Source organism: Colias croceus, chromosome 1 (assembly GCF_905220415.1).
Source record: "Colias croceus chromosome 1, ilColCroc2.1".
NCBI lineage: Eukaryota > Metazoa > Arthropoda > Insecta > Lepidoptera > Pieridae > Colias > Colias croceus.
The window spans coordinates 11,082,727-11,107,788 of NC_059537.1; positions in this window are offsets into that span (position 1 = coordinate 11,082,727).

The following is a 25,062-nucleotide window of genomic DNA, read 5'->3' on the forward strand; positions in this document are numbered from 1 at the left end:
ACCTACATTTTTACATTAGTAGGCATCTATGTTTACATGAATTACATGAAGATGACGCTATTAGCGGTAAAGTTATAAAAAAACATTAAAAGATATTATATATTATTCTTTAAAATCAAACTGTAGTGCATAATTGCAAAATTGAATACTAAAATATAAAAAAAGCAATACAAAGTATTAAATAAAATTAAATTGATGATAACAAATTGCTATGCTATCACAATCCATTTATGATTTGAACTTAGTGCCTATATTTTTTCAACTGTTTCAAAATTTCGCAGTATACTTCGACTGGGAGCGTGGCGTCTCCTGTAATCCGGCTACTCGGAGGTCGGGCTCTGAGGTCGGGAGTCCTGGTGCTGTGTGGTCCATGTTGACTGGACGTCCACACTAAGCCTGGTATTAATATGGACCCCCCGGAGGAGTCTGGGGGGTGCAGGTTAACTAAGGAGGGGCGAACCGGGCCAGGGGGGAAACCCAGCAGCCAAAAGTCCCCGTATCGGGCAGTAGTGGGATAGCGGCCGGGAGTGGACGCTCAGTATCAGCCCGACCAATACAATCAGACCCGTTCCTTTTGCTTCCATTTAATTTGAAAGTGAAATTATGTATCTATGTGTTCTGTTATTTTTTTTTGTTTCGTTATAGACCGGGAGATACTGACACAAAATTTCGAGTCATTTTTAACAGGATGGCGGTTCTACAGGGGTCTTAGTACGCAATGACAAAAAGAAAAACGATGGTGTGAACGCTGCAGCTGGTACCGGCGGCTTAGTCGCGTGGGCGTTAGTCGAACTCGTCGGAAAAATAGCGAAAGTCAAACGATTTGTAACACAAAAATTTTAGAATTTACCGATAGCCCATAAAAAAGAAGTAGGCGGTAGTGTCATGCCATACTTTTCCGGTGTGACTTACAGCCCGCCATACCGACGCGAATGTGTTGATTTAAATAAAACAATTATTCAACCATTTGTATCAGGCTAACTTTTGCACAGGTAACCATCGTCGTGCAGCCATTTACGAAAATCGCCATGCCATACTTTTCGGACGATTCCAAATGGTCGCCATACCGCCGAAAATCTGCAAAAAATTTTTATTTCGCCAAACTTTTTGTACCAGTATTGCATTTGGATTTTTGGAGAGTATTTGATAAAATGTGACCATTATTATATTTGCCATACTTCTAGTAGGGGGAAAAAGTGCTGTCATACTTGAAAAATTAATTTAGTATTAATTTATATAAGTGAAGATTTCCAACACCTAGATCTTTGAAATTTTGTATTTATATTCGTTGATCCTCAAACTTACAGGAAAAATAAGTGCCATACTGTTACAAATCGTTTGACTTTCGCTATTTTCCGACGAGTTCGACTAACGTCCACGCGACTAAGCCGCCGGTACCAGCGTTCACACCATCGTTTTTCTTTTTGTCATTGCGTACTAAGACCCCTGTAGAACCGCCGCGCCATCCTGTTACAAATGACTCGAAATTTTGTGTCAGTATCTCCCGGTCTATTAGTTATCTTTGTGGTATTCAATGAAAAACTACAAATATGGCTCATAATTTATGAGTTAATATTTAATAGGTAGGTATAGAGGTATACACCTAGACTATAGAATATTGGTTTTCTTTTTTATTTCAGCACTGGACAGAATAAAAAGAGTTCAACGTGGGATATCAAGAATATTCAACAACAGCGAAATAAATTCTAGAAACTGACAAGATCACAAATGTAGACTTCAGAGACAGGTAAATGCGTTCCGGTTGTATACTTGTGTAGTGCACTTTCAAATCTCAAGGTCCATTTGAAGTCCTTTCAATGTACTACCACGTACTACGCCCATTTGAGTGGACCCAATTATTTGACCGTTACTACAATGTAAAATCAACCTTCTCAAGATAATATTAGACCTCATTTTAAGGAAACAATAGCTATTGCGGATTGCTACATATGTATTGTATTTATTTGTTAACTTTATACCATAATTAATTATTTTAATGGGATACTATTGTGCTGGACATTGATTTTGATAGCGGGTGGGATTGGTCACGTTTCGGAACATACCTAGAGTTGATAGCGGATTTAGATTTACGATTTAGGTATAGGAATGACCTTAATAATTCTGTGCCTCCAGTGAATAAGGGAATAACTCAAAAACAGCACTTTTCAGGAGAGACAAAAAACTATATATCAATACTAAATCTTTATAACTTCAAATTTTTAAGCTTGTATGGGTAAGATATGATGTTAGACTTTAGTTTTACATATGAACAGATATTGTAACAACCCCATAAATATACTTTTTTCGTGTTTTTTTGTAGTTGTGGCCTTATGAACGAGTACTTCATGGAATAACTCAATGTATTCACATAATTTTTTTTTTGCTCTTTGCAATATAACGACTTATGCCCTAATGCACTATGTTCATAATCACCTAACACGACTTATATTATTGCCAGCTTTGGTTTTATAGAAATGATGCGACTTATTATGCTTGAAATTTGTGTACTTTATGACTCAATTGAGGCCTTTTAGTGGAACAACCATGCACGTAGCTTGAAAAACGAATAAAATCAACGGATTTTTTATCGTTATTAGATATAATAAAAACAAAATATCATTTAGGTGTTTATATGCATTTAACCCTAGAAGTCCAATCTACGTAAATTTGACGTACACCGCGGCGAAATATCTTTGTCTTTTCTATATTTACCATCGAATCGCTTCGAAATCCAGAACCAACTCATTAGCCGTCGAGACCTAGCAGTACATAGTTGGTTCATCCCGGTAAATTCCGCCATTTTATAGTAAAGAGGATGTTGTACGTCATTTTGACGTATAATTGGGCTTTTCGTATTTTTTTCGATTGTTTCAAATTTTTTATTTTGTGATGAAGATGATTATATGAATATTTTTTTTCCAAGTCACGTTTTACATGATAGAGTATTATATACAATATATTGAGTGTAAAATAGGATCCAGAAAACTTTAATACTAGGACGAAAAACCTTCAATTTTAGTAAATGACGATTATTGTCTTCCGTTGGATTTGGACTCCAAGCAAGAGGATTGGGTAGCTGAAGATGTGTGTGTGTGTGTCCGGAGAAAAACCGAATGTCATGGTGGTTATACATTGAGGATACAAGCACTATAAAGAGATAAGAGAAGCTCGAAAACCATATTCCTGTATGTTCAGTTACCTTACAGGGAAAGTTATAGGTGGTCAGTGGCGATATTTTACGGCAAATATGGAATTTCAAAAATTTCTATATCATAATATAATATCAACATAATATAGATAAATAAAGAAAATACAATGAGCCGCAAAGATTTTATGAAAAAATTAAGCACACATTTGAAGGTGCCTTGGATGCAAATACGAGTGCAAGTGACACGCACTTTGAAGTATCTTGACAAATACAAGACTAGAATTTTGACAATATCCCAATTTTTTCAAAATATGTGGTACCAGAGGTAACCTATTAAAAACTCGAATTTCTATTACCCGAATCTTAAAACCCCGAAAACGGTTGTTAGAACTTTTAAAAGACAGATGTAATGAATGACAAATTTTTAAAATTCCTTTTTTAATTGCCCAGATGAATCGATTTCCAGATGCACCAAAACCAGATTTTTAAAAAGTATTTTTTTGTTTCCCGTATTCTCATAATACAGATCTCATTATACCAGATTCTCCGAATACTTTTTTTTGTTTCCCATCGTACCATTTTCCAAATAAACTATTGCCAAATTTTCATAATCTTTTTATTTGGTTCCCATATAATCGTATAACAGATAAACTATTGCCAGATTTTCATAATATTTTTATTTGATTTCCATACAATCGTGATTATACCTTTACTATCGACTGAAAATAAACATTGTCAGTAAGTAAATTTATTGTTTTACTTGCCCATTACAGAAAGGTTTAAGTGTCAAATTCGACTCAGTAGGTTAGGTTAGGTTTGAACTGTGACCCCCCATGCACGAGCCGAGCGAGCGAAGCGAGCGTGCCGCGGCAGCGGCCGGCGAGTGCCAGAACCGACTCGCTATTGTTTTACTTGCCCATTACAGAAAGACTTAAGTGTCAAATTCGACTCAGTAGGTTAGGTTAGGTTTGAACCGTGACCCCCCATGCACGAGCCGAGCGAGCGAAGCGAGCGTGCCGCGGCAGCGGCCGGCGAGTGCCAGAACCGACTCGCTATTGTTTTACTTGCCCATTAAAGAAAGGTTTAAGTGTCAAATTCGACTCAGTAGGTTAGGTTAGGTTTGAACTGTGACCCCCTGGAAGGATTTCGTTTCGCTGGATATCGTTTATTTGAATTTCAAAAATCTGGACATTGTTTGTCTGGATATCAATTAACTGTATTTCAAAAATTTGTGTTTTAAAAATCTGGCTTTCGTGCATATGGATTACGGTCATCTGGATTTTGTGAATTTAGATTTCGTACGTCTGGAACTCATTCGTCTGGATTGTAAAACGTCGTACAAATGAAGAAATGGGTAAATGAAATTCGGAGTTACGATTATTTGGCAAACAAAACTTCGAAATTTTGAAATTCGGGGTTATGAAAAAATGTCCAAACGTTTTCTGGATTATGATATTCGGAATATTAAAATTCGAGATTAAGATAGGTAACCGGTACCAGAGTATCCATAATATGTTAACGATAATGCAAGGCCAAAAAAGTATCGATATTGCGGATTTTTTTTCCTATAAAAAAGGCAAATCACCAAATTACAGAGGCTAAAACGCTATATGAGAGTACAATATTCATAATAATTGTCAAGACCGGTTATAAAAAATTTTTCTATGCGACTATAATTATAGTATTATTGTAGTTAGATTAAATTAAAAAAAAAGATTAAAAACTAGTTATTTTTTATAAAACTTACCCAAATATAAGAAGAAAATATAAGTTTAACATTTTTGTTGGCTTTTTTTAGATGATTCAACTATCGTTCTGTATTTATATAAACAAAGAGTATAATATTAGCACTTAATGTGTTAATTAAAACTGTATTTTTAATATCTATTGCAAAAAATAGTTAATTTCCATAGAAATATTATTAGTATCCCAAGTTAACTGATAAATAAAAAAAGATTGAAAAATATTATTAAGCAAAAAGGAATAGTGTCCGTTGTTTCCGTGCAGTATTCAAATGGACAAAACTGTCTCATGTCGTCACTTGAACCAATGACACTAAGAGTTGTTCCTTTATGCTCATGTTAGAAAAATGACACAACTGCGTTTATACTAAAATAGTGTTTAGCACGGATGGAACAAAATGAATTAAGTCTTTATTCAAAAAGTATAACTACACATATGTCTTTGTGTTCGTGGGTTATTTTGACTCGAGACGAATAGTTCCTTTGCGATTGCCTAAAATGATGGATAAGGTAACTTATACCGTTTATCACACCCTACTTATACCGTTTGGGTCATTCGAAAAACTGGGTTAGGATGCAGCTAGAGATATGACCTTTTGATATGTTGTGTATTTTGACGAGCTGAATCCAATGGTGCAATAAAAACCAAAGGGAATAACTCGTCTTACTCCCTTATTCACTGGAGGCACAGAATTATCGTATTATATATCACGTTTTTAAAATGCAATGTCATGCCTATAGGATTAAAATATTATTGTTGTGAATTTCGTTCAAAGATACCTACTACACAATTGTTTTCGATCTGGGTCTTTAAGTACCCAGTCTTTAGCCTTTGCTAAAGTTAGTATAAAATAATTGAGTAAATTAGGTACCTTGTACCTACTCTTTACTGCGTATACTATCTAGATATAACTAAACACTATGACTATACTATAAAATAAAAATTAAAGTCATAATATTTTGTTATCTATTGTAATACGAGTACCTAGGTATGTAGTTTCAATATTGTAATTTGTAATTTAGTTCATACTTATTTGCATGTGAATTATTTATATTTTTACCACATAATATTACCTACTTAAAATATGAATATTTAATGCAAATTCATATTTTCACAAGACAGGTTATATTTTTTAATCATTCATTATTAATTCATTGATGATTTGGTATGCATAATTGATGTGCGTATTTTTTGAAAGCTTTCCACGATAGACGTTAGTAAAAAAAGGAATCTCTGTTTAATAACCCTTAAAGATCGTAATATCAGTTTTTTCAATAAACTATGTAACTAAGTACAATTAAATATTTACCTCCTACTTCTTTGAATTGCATTTAAACTTACTTATAACCAGTTTGCACTGCATTAAAATGACATTTGCGTCATAAAATAATATTAAAGCCGGTAATGTTAAACGATATTGACCAAAAATAGTGCACTGGTGATAAGAATTACATAATAGCTCCTTTCACGAGCGTTGTGTAAGTATCGACTGCTTAAAGAATAGGTTCCGATATGAAAAGGCTTTCAAATCCTAAACCAGATTTATAATCTGTGGAATATAAATTTTTTTCACTTTTAAAATTATGAAACCTTTGTATGTAGGTACAATTTGGCGTGCCATTCAATAGCGTAGGTATTGTATAATTTTTTAATTTAATTCTGTACTTCACATTATTCATAGTCACTCGTAGTCAATTTTCTTTTAATCAGTTTTAGTATAGTGTTTACAATTTTGATTAGATATCTCATTCTGATGTTATTTTCGATTTATTTCCAAGTTACACAATGTAGGTATTTGGATTTGAAATGTTATGAAAAATAGGTGAAAATGAATTAAAATTTCCAACATTTCTTTTGACCTGATTTAGATGTTTGCATGTAGCACTGCTAGTAGGGCAACAATTTCATCAGTTTTACAGGCGTGTGTTTTGTAAAAAAATATGGCAGTTGTAATTAGTCGAAAAAAAAAAAATTGTTTGAATAATTAGAGCTTGCACTACACGTGATCATGCTGCCAACTAAACTAAACACATATCTAGACCCTTATCCTTCAGTGAGATCTAAGCCTGACCAATACTTTTCGCCTTAACTATTAGGCCGCGCTAACTGCATGTATTGTTTCTTATCTCCCAACACAATAACACGTAATGCATTATTAAAACTAACAATATTATTGCAACACAAAGCTACAGATACATGCGATTACATTGTACCAAAGTTTCGCACTAAATGAGGTGTTATTGTAATTAAAAGGATAACCTTAACTTGAGGTCACCTAAAACTATTCACTTAACCTCGCCACCTATACGCACTCTTACCGTATCCCATTAAAACTTAATACATAATATGTAGACCGGCTATTAAGCGTATTCTTAAAGCACAATTACTTTGCATTACTGTTATCTGGCTGTATGGTATGTAATTACTTTGAGGTTAAAGTATTTATTTCTCTAGTTATACTTAGCGATTAATTCATTCCTCTGTAAAGTGGATGGTAAGAAAAGATATGCTTAAAAAAATATTGCAGCGCGTTTTTAATATAATAAATATATATTTTTTGATTTATAAAATTTATTGCGGATACCTAAACCCCCTACAGAGATTTGGCCATGTTCTACCACGTTGGCCAAGTCCGAGTTGATGGATGACGCAAATTTTTTGGTTCCACGACTGGCTGGTTTCATCATGATCACGAAACTCCAAATTTAAATTTTTGGCACGTTCATCTAGCACCGATAGTCGGGGGCTTTCTGATTTAAGTCGGAGGCGGCTGAGTCACCTGCTCTATTTTTACAGACACCATACTATATTATGTATGCGCAAGCCATTCTGTTTGGACTTTACGCTATTCCGTGTGGACCGTAGAAAATATAAATAAAAAAAAATCTATATTGACAAAAGATTTTACATTTTGAAATATTGAAGTCTCTGACTCCCAAACTAGGTAAAAACCTGTATATCAGAAGTCAGCGCCCTCTTCCAAAGAGTATTCAAGAAATGCCAATAAGAAAAAAAATGTATAACAGACAAAAATAATAGTAGAAATTGGATATTTGGAGAAGGAAAATAGAACCTCGAGGACGTGTAACTTGTAAGATAGGATGGAAATTCGTGTAGAGAACTGAAGAAAAGGTAAATAATAAAGCAAAATGTTTCTTTAATAAAAATCATGTGGCAGGAAACAGCTTTTTGAAAGATGGATTTACAATAAAGATAAATGTGTGTGAGTGTAGGTATGTGTCTGTAGTGTATGTGTGTAGTGTAGGTATCTAGGTACTCCATGCCATATGGGTATAAGGCATGAAACAAAACAAAACGTTTTATCAATTAACTGATTTGAACATGCGTCCATTACAATATGTATAAGGCTCTAGTTGCATACAATGGTAACAACACAGGAACCTTGATATTAATGTCTCAATAAGATTAAGTGTTTTCTATTTCAATTTGTCATATTGCAACAATCACTTATAAAAGTCATGTATCAAAGGTTCGAATGATATTTTTCATTAATTACATGCTACCTACTGAGGAGACAAAAGCATGACCTTGATCGATTTAATTTTGACAGAGTCATCGGTACAAAATCGAACATTGACACGACGTGTTCGATCAATGTGGAATCGTGATGGAAATGACATTGCCATATTGCGTAGGTACATACCAACATACCTACTATGTACATGAATTGATTTGGAATTAATTTTTCATGAATTTCATTGTATTGAAATCCAAAAGAATTCTGTAAATTTGATTTTATCTGCTTATCTAAGTTAGTGTTAGCTACTATTCAGTATTTTGTGTATTAGATTGTATTTTACTTTTGTAGTTCTACATAGTTAGTTAAAATTATAACGATTAGTTCGTTTCGGACTATTTAATGTTTGCAGTAGAAGTTATTAAATAGCAAAAGTCATTTAAAGGCTCTGTTAATTATAACATCTTGGAAGTAAAGGCATTTCTTGATTTTCTTCCATTACTTATTAATCAACAGTCAACAGGGACTATTAGTACCTATTTCTATTCATTAAATATACTTTGAATACCTAAACCTTAACAAAATAGACAATCCCACGAATAAGCATAGATTTACCTACACTCGTACAACTGTGTAGGTACTTCTCAGAAAGTGGAACAACAAATAACTCTAAAAGCGTGCGCATATTTGCAAACCGAATATTTGATCTGATGTGACCTTTTGATCGATACAGATTTACCATTGAACTTGTGTGACTCTATGTTGCAACTGACATGCCTTTTGTCATTTCCGAACGAAGGCTATCGTTTATCGACGTGAGACATTTTGTTAGCGAATTAGAAGTTAAGTGACAATGCTACACGCAAAAGATGATGATACGGGGTGTCGAAATCAGCCTTCTGTTCAATGAAGGGTTGTGAAATATATCTGTTGGATAATTTTGTTAGCGTGTGTTACCTATTCTTATGTTTTTCTTGTAATGCAGTTTTCATAGATCCGATAATTGACATAACCTTTTCACGCGGGTCATGTTTACAATGTCACGATTTTGTTTCAATTGGTTTTGCCTTCGAATTAAAATTATGCGTGTCGCGATTCGGTTAAAGGTGTTATTGTCTTAGTTATTGGTACATAAATATAGCACGATCGATGTTATATAGTGTTTATTTGAAAAATAAACGAATTTTTTCAGCCTTTGTACTGGGTTAATTCCATTTGACTTGTTATCGTATCTATTTCATATAAAATTATTCGAGGACAGTCAAATTATAATAAAAGTAATTACAAAAATTAGTTATTTCATGAAATTTACTCACGAATATAACATTAAGTCAAAGTAATAAAAATCGATTTCCTCATTACAATGGACAGGCATTTGAGATTGCTAAACCGCTTTGAAATTCTATTGTTACTGTCAATATATAAGTTTTTTTTCGCATTATGTACAGTTTCCCATATTCGCGTGTATTTCGTACGATGAGGTAATAGTGAAGAATAGGGTATTATCAAATGTTTGTAATAGACTTGTGCTGTCGAAACAACAAATGCACTTTGTTCGGGATTCGGAGAATTTATCTGCATTGTCAGATATTATCTCTACTAATTAAAGAAATTTTGTTTTTCTTAAAGCGCATAAGCGCTGAAACTATATTATGTAGATAATATGTGGGATTAACGTTAAATTTTATTTAGAAGATATATTTAAAATCGTTGCTTTATACAGAACCCTGTATTATGTATTGAGAAATTCATATTTTTTTGGTTAAATATATTTCGATGAATAGAATTTATCGAAAGAACTCTAGAGTTATGAAATAAAGACTTCACATAATTTGATTAGCTAACAATAATCTATAAATATGTTAATATGAAAAACTGTCAATAATAAATAACACAGTTTGCACAATTTACTTGTGATATTAACATTAGATTTAATGTCGAAATGTCATAAGAAATGTAATTCGTATCAAATGTTTGTGCTAGAGCACTAGCATGGTGACTGGCAGGCCTTGGCCAGGTACCTACTATTGGAGCTATAGGTACAAGTATGCGACTAAATCTACATATAAGGGTAAAGATTTTGTATTACAGTCGCTGTTATAATATGATAATGTCATTCGTTACTGCGTTGAATGATCGCTCTAGAAATAGCGATCGAATATGTATTTTTTGCATTAACATATCGGCTAATGATCTGCAATTATACTATTTAAGAAAGAGCTAAAAAAATTGACTATATTTAACTTCGGTGCTAAAATTTGCAAGGAATTTTATGTGCTACGCGTAAATTATTTTTAAACTTAAATACCCTATTGGTTGTTAAGTGAACACTGAACAACTCAAAATCGATCACTTACCATAAAAATAATTTCTTATCGAATTCATTCATTTTTCAAGTCGAAATACTTTGAGGTTTGAGAAGGAATTATAGTTGCCCTATACTAGAAAATATTTGGTATATATAAGATATGATAAGAGATTCATATGTAAGAATTTCCCTAAGTTTTCCCTAAGTTTTCATCTCAAAATGAAAATGATATCTATTCTATGTCTACGTCTACGTCTACGCCATGACAATTTTATGCAACAGAGAAATGCGGCCGCCTCAAAGAAAAAGCTCCAAGAGTATGTATTAAACCGTATGCATATGCATTTACAATAAATATTCCCGCTTCTGAAATAGTACGTATGTAAACAGGAATCCACTGATGGCATGAAATAAACAGTTAGATTCCACGTATTGAATGCAGTACATTTCCTTAACCGCCGATCAGATAGTGTGTACCTACCTACTACAATATGAACGAATGAATTATGCACATTTCCCAGCGGTGAATGAACAAGGAAACACCCACTGTGAAATGCAAATTCCATTCAATTTCGTATCGGAACGCGATCGAATGTCACTTGATTTCGCAAGTATTAGAATAGCTGATAGTTCGGCACTGCAAACAATGGCACAATGTACCTGACTGCTTGACAGGTTACCAAATAGCATCAGATGGTATGGCTAGATCCTATTGATATAAGGGGACAGGAATCAATATCGAATTTACGTCAGATGATTGAATGACTTTGGAATGACATCATTCGTGGAGTGGGTGAGCTTGCATTATGTCACATTTATATTACTAGGAAGGTATATAATATGTATAAACTATAAAGTACTGTTACTGTTAAAACATACATGTATGATTATGTAAATTAAGTTTATCTATCTGCCTGCCACCACCCCTACACTGGATATCTCGATAAACAATAAACACTACATTAAACTTATAATTTTTGCCTAAAATATTACAAAATCTGAAATACCAATATTTATTGATCATATTATAAAAAATTTATTAACAAATCAGCAATGTCTATGAGCGGTCTAAGATCAAGAATGAAGTATCGGATCTATAGTAACATATTTTATTTTATGGCAATCGTATAAATAATTTTATAATAAATTAAGTCAAGCCCAGCAATTTTCTACGTAATGTTCTGATTTCAATGCTGTGGGAACTGAGTCTAGAACTTGTTGGAAGCTTGAACGGTAATTATCATTAATAAACTAACACTTTGACGACTTTGATTAAAGTCAATTACTCTATGTTGTTTTGTTCATTAGATAAAGCAAGCCGTAGAGTAAGTAGCTGAAGGCAAACGAGCAAATCAGCCATTGTTTATAACTTTGTTAATGTAATAATTTGATAATAAGTAATAAAAAAGTCACAAAACGTTGTAGGTGTATGTGGTTATGTTATCTATCTAAAATTAAAATAGCGTGTATTTTCTCTCCATTTTGATTGTTTGTCATAACATCCTTTCGATGGATCTATATAATTTCCGTATTGTTTATAATACTTTCAATTGTCTGTAAGAATAGATCTTTAAGTTTAAACGTTAAAATCATGAAACTGTATTCCTTTTTATTGCATAATAAGAAAGAACTATACGTCATTGTCTAGGCCAGTTGTGCATACATTATAGATAAACCCACAACCAACATAATAGTATAGAACGTTACATATTATATTGTTTCTCAATATTAATTACAGTGAAAGCAGTTCACTATTGTAAGGGTGCTTGTATACAAAGCTTCTGGAATGAATGAGCAAGGCACAACGTGTCAATCGTAGCTTTAGTTATTTTCCACTGACTGTTCAGTTGACTTTTAATTATTGTTCGTTATTGATCTTATAAGTATTAACGCTACTACTCTTTGTAAAATTACTTCGCTTAAATTCCCTTTTTGGAGAAAATTGTTAATGCGTAACTGCAGGTGTATAATTATTGTATCTAATATTAGTCTGTAATTTTAAGAGTTTTCAGTTTAAATAGGTCACATAAATAGACTTTCAAAGTTTGAATATAATACAAAAATATTCAATTAACTACTGAATTCAGATTTGTGTTGAAATTATTTAAATCATATTATAAATAACGCAGCGTTTCAAACTCCCGTGCATATCAAGGTTTAAAAGGCTTTTGTAAATTCTAACTAACACAAATTATGAAATAAATCCTACAAAGTACATTACTTGCATTGTATTAGCCAAAGGTCAGTTTGTCGATAAGAGTCCAGTTGCAATATAATGGAATGTCCATAACGCCTTGGCATTTGGAAATTGGTTCATATTGTTGACGTAAAGTGAAGCAGGATTTATTTGATAAATTGATCATACTGTCCTTGCTGTTTAGCTTTGGTATTAGATGTTGATTAAGCGGAAATAAATATAATACGTTAATTTATAAAGGTACAAGGAAATGATAATTGGAAACGAATTCAATTGAGTGCTTTTATGTAGATAGTGAATAGTGTGATGAAGGAAGTGTTAAAGAATATCTATGTAATTAGCAAAAGAAAAATAAATAAACATTTTGATTGATGTTTAACGTTTTTCAATTAAAGTGGTTATTTAGTAAATTATTCTACTTTTCAATAATTGTAGACAATACGTTGTAATTAAGCGATTATGTTAAGGCTTCTACGAACGATTGATCGGTGGCCTTTTCCTTCATAAATTTTTGTATTGTTTTTCAAGTGAATTTTGTTGTGCTTTGTCAGTTGCATTTAGTTTTCATATACAAAAGTATGTATATGTATAATGTCTCTAAAATTAATTTTGTTTTAATTATTGACATTGGTGATACGTTGTACAATATTAGCTCTAATAGTAAAGACAAAAATAAATATTAATTTATTATAATATTCTACAATGTATACCTACGTTTTAACTTTTAACCAAAATATTGAGTATATCATAATTTATAGATATTTAATTCACCAATTTCAACTGTTATAATATATTTTATTCGACGAAACGGTCTAAGGATGTGCAAATTTAAGTTTAACATTAGGTCAATGTCGTGTCAGAAGTCATTAGCCGATGGAACTTGTTACGAAGGCATCTGTTTGACGAACGCGACTATAGGTATTTCTTAGGAAATAAATATAGGTAAATAATAAATATGTAGGATTCTATGTATTTTAATTTATCAGGTTCCTGTGACAAATAGCTATTATGAATCTTATCACAACTCTCAAGTAAAAAATTCTACGTAAACCGTTTACATTGCAAAGTTCGCTAAAGAAATATATGAACATACGTACAGTATACATACATCTATACAGTAGACATACTTCATCACTACATAGTATCCCTTTGTTTGCTTAAATCTTTAAAACAACGCAACGGATTTTGATGCGGTTTTTTTAATAGATAGAGTGATTTCAGAGAAAGGTTTTAGTATATAATTTATTAGGTTTTAGATAAAGCGGGCGAAGCCGCGGGCGGAAAGCTAGTTATTTATAAACATATTCTTTTTTCAATGCATATAAGAATCAAACATTTCGTTATAAGCCTAATAAACTTTTATAGCAATTCTAATGAACTAGTTTTGATAATAAGGTCAACAATATTTTGGTTCAATAAAATTAACACTAATTGCCGTGGAATGTATGTTTAATCTACTTTTTAACACTTGGAAGTATTGTGCAATGTAAATAAACTTGATTTATTCATCTGAACTTGAATTCTTTATCTGTTGATTTGAATACTTGATTACAATAAAACGGTACGTCTTACATCACACTACTTTGTTAATTAACCTTACCAATATGGTTTTAAACATAGTCAATTCAATAAACTTATAAACCAAATTACTTATATCTTAAAAAAATTAATTCATTGCTCAAAAAGTGCCTACAAAAATGTATTTATTTAATAATTTGAGGCATGTAAAAGTATATAAATTATTTAATCTCGATAAAAAATACTCCGTTACGGATTGCTAAATATTTGGACTACGACCAAATTATAAAAATAATTATTTTTAAGGCCCGTCTAGACTAATTATGCCATAGCCAACTTTGATTTCCGGTGATAAAAATGTTTTTTTTTTCAATCGGCCTTTGAGGTCATCTAGTTTTTATGATCTAAGTAGTATGATGTTTGCGTGATAAAATTAAATAGCAATACTTATAAATTATTTCGCAAATGACTAATCTATATTTTTTAATGTACTACATTCACTTTCGATACAATTTTATAATTAATTATTCGAATTTTTTAAATTACTTCAGACTTGTTTTCTGGGGTAATTATAGCCTTCGGTACATTTGATTTATCGATACTTTTTTATTAGATAGTTTACGTGATGGACGCTTGAAGTAATTTTAAACGTTAGATTATTTAAAAGCTCACGTGATATACTTTTCAGTTTCAGTGGGACAGTATTTTTCATTAATATTTTTTTTTAATTCAAATTGTCCCTATCTTTACTGGATACTTTTGCATAATTAGCCGTACTTATTTAACTAACTAAAATTAAAACTACTTGACGTAAGAATCACATTTTTAGAATGTAGGTAATTTGAAGATTGGTACTCGAAATAGAAAGAATACAAGAACAATAAAAGTAACTTAATTAGATTCGAAATTGATTCTGAACAGGACATAGAGACATGAGCATGTTTCCTGATACTATAAACTTGTACTGTAGGAAATTGTATTATAAATGATAATTAAAAAGGTTATTTTTATGTCCTATTATGATTATCTTACATTTACGAAATGTCAAGTAATATAATGTTTCCTAATCGGACCTAACGATTTTAATGACCAGTATCTATAGAAATATCATTCCATAGTGGGTACAAGTTTAATCTCAAAAGGTGTATGCGATTTTAGTTTATATTCCTATGACTTTAAAAAGGTAAACAGCATGTATAACTAACGGCCGTATACAGCGTTAGTATAAAGTTTTATTACCTGCTAAATATATGTAGAAAACACATGATTATTGATTACGTCGTTTAATTATTTATTATTAAATCAATTGGTGTTAATTGGACAACTTCTACTGAACTTTACGTGGTTATAATGTAACTAGATTTTTTTTGGATTTTATCCTACTTATATAAAATTTATTGTCATATAATATCAATTAAAAATAGGATGCAATCATAGAATAATTAATGAGGTTCCGTCAAAATTTGTTAATTACTTAATAATATTATAAATGTAGAGTCTGTATGTTTAAGGAATTTATTAAGTATATTATGAAAATTAAAATAATATCTTGTGACAAATGTATTTTATCCTAATACAAAAAACATAAGAAAAATATACAGACAAGAAGAGAAAATTGACGCTTTACTATAGTCCTTTTCAACTAGGATGATTCCTGTGACACATCGATTGTTGACACGTGTAGAGATTGCCTTTACTGAAATCGTATCAATTGTTTCCGATAATTGATTCCTGTGACACATCGATTGTTGACACGTGTAGAGATTGCCTTTACTGAAATCGTATCAATTGTTTCCGATAATCGATAATCTAATATATAAAAATCAATGCCACTTTTCGTTGTAATTCCATAACTCGAGAACGGCTGAACCGATTTCGATAATTCTTTTTTTATTATATTCCTTGAAGTACGAGGATGGTTCTTATGTAGAGAAAACGTAAACATGTACCACGGGCGAAGCCGGGGCGGACCGCTAGTATTTTATATGGAAATGAAATCGATTTGAATAAAGGACCAAAATCAGTTATTTCGGCATTTCGCCAACAATTAACTAAGGAATCTTAGCAAACACCACCGACAAAAAGTGAACAATTACAATTAGTAATAATAACACAATACCACGTAAAGTATCAATATAAAAATGCAACTTGTATACAAAGCTGACGGACTCGTACAGACGATTGACGCGATTGACAAACGATCACAAGATGGGCGTCAATTATATGATTTTCCAACTCTATAATTTTTCAACGTTCGATTTCATGTACACGAATTGCGTAGGTATTATTTTTTTGTGTTATTTTATTTTATTTTTCGTTATATTAAACTAAACAATACTGTTTTTGTTTTAGTAGCTTAAGATGTTTAATTTTTTATTTTTGGTAATAATGCCGCCTTGAAATAAAAATATTATGCATTAAAATTATTTTTGCTTTTTAAACATAAAATGCGTAATTCGGAACACAATGAAGTGTCACAGGAATCATCCTAGCTGAAAAGGACTATAACCCCAAATAGTAAACAGAAATAAGTCGAACGGAAGAAAAGCTCATGATCGATTATTGTCACAGCGAATGTGTATGATAAAATACACTAATACATTATCTACTATTTACTTGCATATAAAGTAAATGTTCAGAAAAGTAGAAGCTATTTCCATTTTTACCGTCGATATACCTACATTATTATTGTAATCAAGTTATTGCTAAACCAAAAGCTTCTATCAAACTCTACCAATACTTATTGTGCATGCGATATCCTTATTGCTCTGTATTGTTATAAGTTTTAATTGAATGACGGATTAAATTCTCGATATATTCGATTTCGCGTGTCAATTTATCTTTGATAGTTTTTGAGCAACGTACAGTACCGAAGGTCAGTTTACATCATGATATGTATTGTGTTGAAACATTGTCGTTCTGTCAGTTCATTACCGATATATTGATTGAGTTCCGATCATGATTGCCTGTGGTTTCAATGGGGCTGATTTGTACAATAACATAAAGAAATCGTGGTACAGTAGGCGGTTGTGAAAATGTATTATTTACACGCATTTGTATACAGGGTGGAAATTTTTAATAAGCCCTGCAGGAAAAGTAAACGGCCGTGGCAAGTGAATTTAGAAAATCTTTAAATCCAGTTCTATTTCTTATTAGAAACATAGCAATGTTTCCCTTCAGAAAATTTGGCTATCTCCAGCATTTCACGTACTTCCCCTCCAGGGTCGAGGAAATTTCCATCCTGTATATGCAATATGCATTACAAAACGCCGTGAAATGAATCGATTAAAGTAATTATCAAGGATTTGCTTTTAAGAATTTCTGAAAATTATTTTCTATAATATTTAATAAACCCGCTTTTGCTTTTATTTCATTGAAGCGGTAGTTAAATGCTGTGAGATAATTCCGATGGCAATGGGATTAAATATTTCAAAATGTTGTAATATTATTTCCGACTTAATTTATTGAAAAGCTCATATATTTTGATCCATTTTTATAATGTGTCTGAAAAATATACTTTACGCAGAGTAAGTAAATTGTAAGGACACATACCGATATGATCTATCGCGGGCCTTGAGCGCGGGGACCGAATCGAGAAATTCCGTAACGAAAAAACCTCACGCTCCCCACTCCGACGAGCGGAGGAGTGGCTTGAAGGCATAGCATGCAATAGCTTTACCGCGGCAGTCCCCGAGTGCCACACGTCGTTTTTTTATTGTAAATTATTTTTGTATGAATTGACTCCGATTTTTATAAATAATTTTAGAAGAAGTACACATACATCTAGAGTCGTAATTCCTTGCGGAAAATACTAAATACTGATGTATAAAAGTTATCGAGTAGTCTGATATGAAAAACATAACTTTTTTTCTTAACCAGTGGTTAAAAATAACCGAAGGCTAAACAAGTCGCGATATTGATTACAAAAACAACTTTCACTAGTTTTCCATTACAGATTAATGCTTCATAGAATTCTGTTCGCAACTATTGCCTAAAATACGACTATATTTTTGTAATAAACGCATTGTTATGCAAATGAATATTTTTGACGAGTCGTATGTTGTAATTGCTATTGCATTTACCGCTGCAATTAGACGGATTTTAAATGAGTTTGTTTCAAAAGATGAAGATAATACTTTTTTTGGTAATTTGTAGGACTAGTCAGACTAGAACTATTATTATTGTATTTAGCAACGTTATACCAAAAATCGTTGAAAATTTTGAGATTTTATTAAATACTAGCTGTGCCCCGCGGTTTTACCAGCATAACTCCGCTCCTGTTGGTCTTAACGTGATGATATAAATATAGGCATATAGCCTACCTCAATAAATGGTCTATTATTTAAAACCATATCATAAAGAAGTTTTCAAAGCGGACTATAGTAGTTCCTGAGATAAGCGCGTTCAAACAAACATTCAAACACTTCAGCTTTAGAATATTAGTATATATTATGTGTAGTTTGTTTACGTAAATTTTTATGAAATGTATGCTTGAGATACTTTTAAGTTAGAATGAAACATAAAAATAAAAATTCATTGCACGGTTTACGAGATAAGCGCAATATCATTTCATCAATGTAGAGTTCGCGCTTCCTACTAAGATGAGGACTTTACAGATATTTTGTATGTATTTTTAAGGATTATTTTAATTTATTTTAAAGTCAAGTGACTTACGAATCTATCTGTTTAGTTGTTATAAGGTATTTGAGGATAGAGCTGTAGTTTTATTCAATAAGGCTCGGTTGCAGAAACTTATTTAAACTTGTTTTTTATTCGTTCTCACGCTTTGATGTAATTCCATTTCTATCTCCATTCCCATAACATTCCACAAGGAGTTAACCACAAAATAAACGAATATCAAATAATATTTCAGCTACAATACGTTTTTTCCTCGCTCCTATGTAATTTTCCTGCAAATATAATCTGTAACAAGGTACAACCTCACAATTGCCATTGCCCATAGCACCGGCATGTATCAAGAAATTCGCTTTGGTTGCTCAATCTCGTTATTATTTGAAAATTTATAGCATGTGCAAGACCACAGGCATTCGAGTTTACGACTTTGTGCAATACAATAGCTTTAGTACGTATTTGTTACCAAATGTTTAAAAGTTTACATTGAAAACAGGCGTGATACTGATCGGTATTTATTTAAGATATTTGGTTTAAAGCTAGATGAATGACTCTTACATTCGGTTTTATAACATAGTTTGTGAAATAAATTTCCAGGGCTTTGTTTGTTGCAAAACATTATATGTAAAGCAGAGACATATTGTGTTTATTATAGGCTTAATATATCTAAAGTTCTCAACGAGCCTGTTATTAGCATTGCACGATATAATTTATATCTGTTGAGATTGATATAACGTTTCTACGTTTCTTACGTCGCTCCGTTATCTGATAGGGCGTGGTAAAGTAGGCTATCGTTATAGAGATTTTGTTCTTCAAGCTCATAGATAGTTCACAGATTAATAGATAAAAACAATAACTTACTACGTGCAACATTACTGGAACAATAGTTGCCGTGGTAATCATTACAGTTTCCTTATAAGAATATCTGTTTAAATGGTTAGAGAACAGTAATTATTCGTACGTTTCTAATTTTCAAGGCTCCCTTACAAGGCTTGCGGTTTCTGGGCAGTCTCACTTGCTTTGTTAGGAGATAATTTGCACTGAAATTGGCATGCAACATAATTGCTACGCTTATGGTTTATTTGTGAAATGTTTAGTCATATTTTAGAGACTAAGGTGTTGTTATAGTTTCAAATTGTGGGAACCATCTAGTTTAAAATAGTTGTTAAAATAGGTTTTCAAAATGTCTACTAGAATATTCACATAGCAGTTAGTGTGTAAATATTGTTATGTAGTTTAATGTGTGAATAAATATTTTTTAAAATTGCACATTAATTTTGAAGAGGGATTAGACATAATTTAGTTATTTGGGTATCTAACATAGAAAGAGCATGCAATTTGTTTGAACTGTAAGTAAAGTAGGTACTCCTTGAAGAGAAAAAATCCAGTATTTGTCTATTTGTTATTTTATTTTTATACAGTTGGACATACCTATAGACTAGTTATAAGAAAAGTGTACCAAATATGCATACAATCTTACTTAGTTGTTTGTTCCAAGGATTTTTAGGCATACGTCTAATGTTCATACTTTAACCATAATGTTTAATGATGCGCCTGCTATGTACGTAGAATATGTCAACTATTACTAATTAGGTAAATAAAGTCGATGTTACTTATAAGAACGTTCAACCATAAAAGTAGAGGTTTAAAGTAAAGATTCCAAAGCCATAAAATTAATATACATATGAATTTAATACGTATAAGTCAAGATAATAATATTATACAGGATATGCTGAAGGTATTTTATGCGGACGTCAAGATGTGAGGCGGAAAAATTAAGCACTCTATCAAGGGAATATGTACTCTGATTTTACGAGTTAAGTGCTAAAATTGATTGTTTTAATTACTATATAGTCCACTTGAAACCAGGTGATAGTTGAAAGGGTTCAACAGTTGTTGGAAAGGTCGTCGCAAGGTCGTTGCATGTCCGACAGAATGGCGTTACGCAGTTTAACATTTTTCGTAATTAATCGTGATTTTATTAATTATTTCTTTAGTTAACGGTTTACGGTATATTTTGGAATTGGTCAATTGTTTGTACATCATATCGGGCAGTTAGATGGAATGATGAAATACAACGATATTTTTTTCAATTAGATTGACATTCTATTAATAAATATCAATTTCTGAACTATCTGTAAATTGGCGTAGAATCTTGTTAATTAGGTTTTTACAGTTTTGTGAGAAATATATTGAAACAGTTCGTTAAAAGAACTTAATATTTATAACACTTCAATAACTATCTCTCTACCTTTTGAAGATGTCACAAACATAAAACTTATATCTATCTAAAAGATATTTATGAATGAAAAAACCAGTGGTAAATACATAGCATATATGATTTCAGGATACAGGTATCCTTACAATAACAAACTCAGCATTATCAATAATCATAAGCCATTCATAAAGAAGAGCACGTTTTCCACTTCCCCATTCAATCTTGTAAACTCCAGTGCAAATAACTAAAATATTTCAAGAATTATTTGCAGATTAAACAAAAGCGAAGTACAATAAACCCAATGCAGTTTGCAATAAATATTTCAGCACGCGATATTCGTCTCGCAGCATATGGTAATAAAAGTCATAGTCGTATGTATTTAGTGTTCAAAGTTAACTGGTGTAAAGCATTCCCGTTCGATATAATCTGGCGTCACGAGCGTGCGATTCGTGTTACGTCGTAAATTTTTGTAAGCGTTCGAATTTCCGCGTGCCTAGCTCCGGGAGTACAATGTGGTCCATGTTTAGAGAGAAAGACTAACTTTGAGATAAATCGAGGTAGATTTGTCAATTACCTGTATTTTTAAGTTGGAAGGAAGTTAAGTTTTTTAAGTTATGTTAGGAAGTAGTAGAAATTGCTGAGTTCTAGAGGCTTAGTGTAATGAGGTACATATTATAAGAGTTCGGGAAGAGTAGATCACATTGTAAATTATTACTTTATTAAATAATCTCATGACATTTGACCGCCTTCTTGGTACAGTGGTTGACGCGTGAGCGTAACACCGAGGGGTCCTGGGTTCGATTCCCGGTGGAGACGAAGAAAAAAAAATATCTCGGTCTGGTAGGACACAGAAGGCTGATCACCTACTTGTCCCTAAAGAAAAAACGATCAGTGAAACAGATGTATAATGCATCTGCCCCTTACCCCACTAGGGGACATGGGACTTCACTTAAATAATCTCATGGATGTGGTGAAGATACCAGAATTTAATGTAGAATATTATAATCTTGTATAGCATTTGATTGCTATTTTATGATATATTATGTCTGAATGCTTCTCTAGTTTAAGGTTAAGTCATTTTGAAAATCTAATTAATGCATTCCATTTTTCTTTTTGTTAATAAAATTAATACCTACAATTTGTTGGTTTTTGCATCTTTAAGACTCACAATTATTTTGTGTTCAAGAGGAAGCATGTCGTGATTACCATGAAAAATTAGATAATTCCTATCTTTGTGCAAGTTCTTACAGTAGGTACTATGCTCGTGTAAAATGTAAGGTAAACCATATTTTGTATTTAAATAGAGCTTTAATAGTCAACAACTTCTTTTAAAATATTTATAATCCACCAAAAGTTAAAATAGTTTTACTGCCGCATACCAGTACTAGAATTAACATACTTCTTAAATAAGTTAATCTTTTTCTTCGAGATCTTACTAGAACGTTCAGTGCTCTCGTGACAGAATGTTGCAAATCTAACCCTCGCTATGGGTGACGGTAACAATCAGATGACCTGTCTCCTTCACAAACAAACGCATAAAAAGTACAATAAATCTAAGATAAAACATATCGCCACTCCAGTTAATTTCAGTGTAATGTCGTTGCAGAATTTTTTCGTCAAATTGGCACATATTACGTGTTTGGAATCAAGGTTACGTACGATCTTTTTATCGCATATAAATATGACTTTCAGCGCTTGCAGGACCTCCGTTCCGTGTGACCTTCAGGCTCGCTCCCACGGTCTTTCGCGGTAATTATTTTAGTGATTGTGATAAGGGCTCCGTACGTCATTACAGGTAGGATGCACTGGTTAAATGCTCGCGTTTTTAAACTCTGAGGGATTGACGACTTAAATATATAGCTTAGCTTGCCGAATGCTGCCCAACCAAGGCGAATTCTTCTGTTGGCTTCCACTTCGAAGTTTTGTTTGCCTAGCTGGATGTTTTGGCCAAGGTAGATATAATTTTGCACAACCTCAAGCGTGGATTCATTAATGATCACAGGTCTTGGGACTGCGTGCGCGTTGAACATTACCTTCGTCTTGTCCAAATTCATCTTGAGGCCTACCCGTTGTGAAGAATCGTTTAGGTTGTTCAGCATATCGTCAAGCTGTTGCACGGATTCCGCTATTATAACTATATCATCTGCAAAGCGCAGATGCGAGATGTATCGACCGTTAATGTTGATTCCGCGTTCTTTCCAATCGAGTGTCTTGAAGATGTCCTCCAACGCATTTGAAAAGAGCTTTGGCGAAATAACATCACCTTGCCTTACTCCACGTTGCAACTGGATTGATCTTGTACTCTGCCCTTGTACTTGAACGGTCATCGAAGCGGTTTCATAGATACACCTCAGCACATCGATATAGCGGTAATCAATTTGAGCTCGCTGCAAAGAATCCAACACTGCCCAAGTTTCGATGGTATCAAAGGCTTTTTCGTAGTCAACATATGCCAGACAGAGAGGTCGATTATATTCTTCCGTTTTTTGAATAATTTGTCTAAGTGTGTGTATGTGATCTACGGTACTGAAACCTTGTCGGAATCCTGCTTGCTCAGGTGGCTGAAATTCGTCAAGCTTACGAGCGACACGATTTGTGATAGTTCTCGAGAAAAGCTTATATACATGACTTAGGAGGGATATAGGACGGTAGTTTTTCAACGCTGTTCTATCACCTTTTTTGAAAAACAATATCGTTGCACTCCTACTCCATGTTTCTGGGATTGAGCCGCTGTGGAGGACAGAGTTAAAAAGCTTAGCGAGTTCCTTTATTAGTGGCAATCCACCAGCTTTAATGAGCTCAGTTGTAACTCCGTCCTCTCCAGGAGCTTTATTGTTCCTAAGCTGCTCAAGTGCTATCTTGACCTCATCTACGTCAATGTCAGGAAGTTCGTCTGTATAGTGGCGAGTTAACTTGGCTCTTGGATCATCTGTAGTAGGGATTTCAGGCCTTTGATTTTTGTGTCCATACAGATCGCTATAGTATCTTTCGACTTCCATGAGTATATCTGGTTTCGAAGAGACTATATTTCCTTGAGATGTTACTAGTTTGGTGATGTGACAATGTGAAGTATATGGCTTAGTGAAGACTTTAGAGCCTTTATTGTTTTCTATGGCCTCTTTGATGGTTTTGGCATTATATTGGCGGATGTCATGCCGAATACGTTTTTTAACTTCCTTATTCAAGTCTCGGTATTCTAACGTATCTTTGCTAACGTATTCTCTTCTCTTACTCATCAAATCGAGAGTCTCACTGGAAAGCTTAGATTTATATCCCTTCTTCGTTTGTTTAAAGTATTTTTGCCCCACCTCACGGATTATTCGTACAAGTTCATTGTTAGTGGCATTGACATTGTCGTCGTTAATTGGCAATGCTTCAAATCGATTTTTTAATTCCAGCTGAAACTTTTCAGTACCATCTTGCGTATAGAGTAGGTTCGGACGTAGAGTTGACTTCATCAGGCGCTTACGCTCTAGCTGGACATCAATATTAAGCGTACCTCTTACCATTCTATGGTCGCTACCGGTATTGAACCTATTGACCACAGAGACGTCGGTGAATATGTAGCGCTTGTCGGTAAGGATGAAGTCAATCTCGTTCTTTGTCATGCCATCTGGGCTCCGCCATGTCCACTTTCTTTGGGGCTTCTTTTTGAAAAATGAGCTCATATTGTATAACCGCTGACGTTCGAGAAAGTTAACAAGCATTTGACCCCTTGTGTTTCTACATCCATATCCGTGTGGACCTACTCTAGATTCACCCGATTCTCGAAGTCCAACCTTAGCATTGAAGTCACCCATTACAACCTTAAAATGTGACT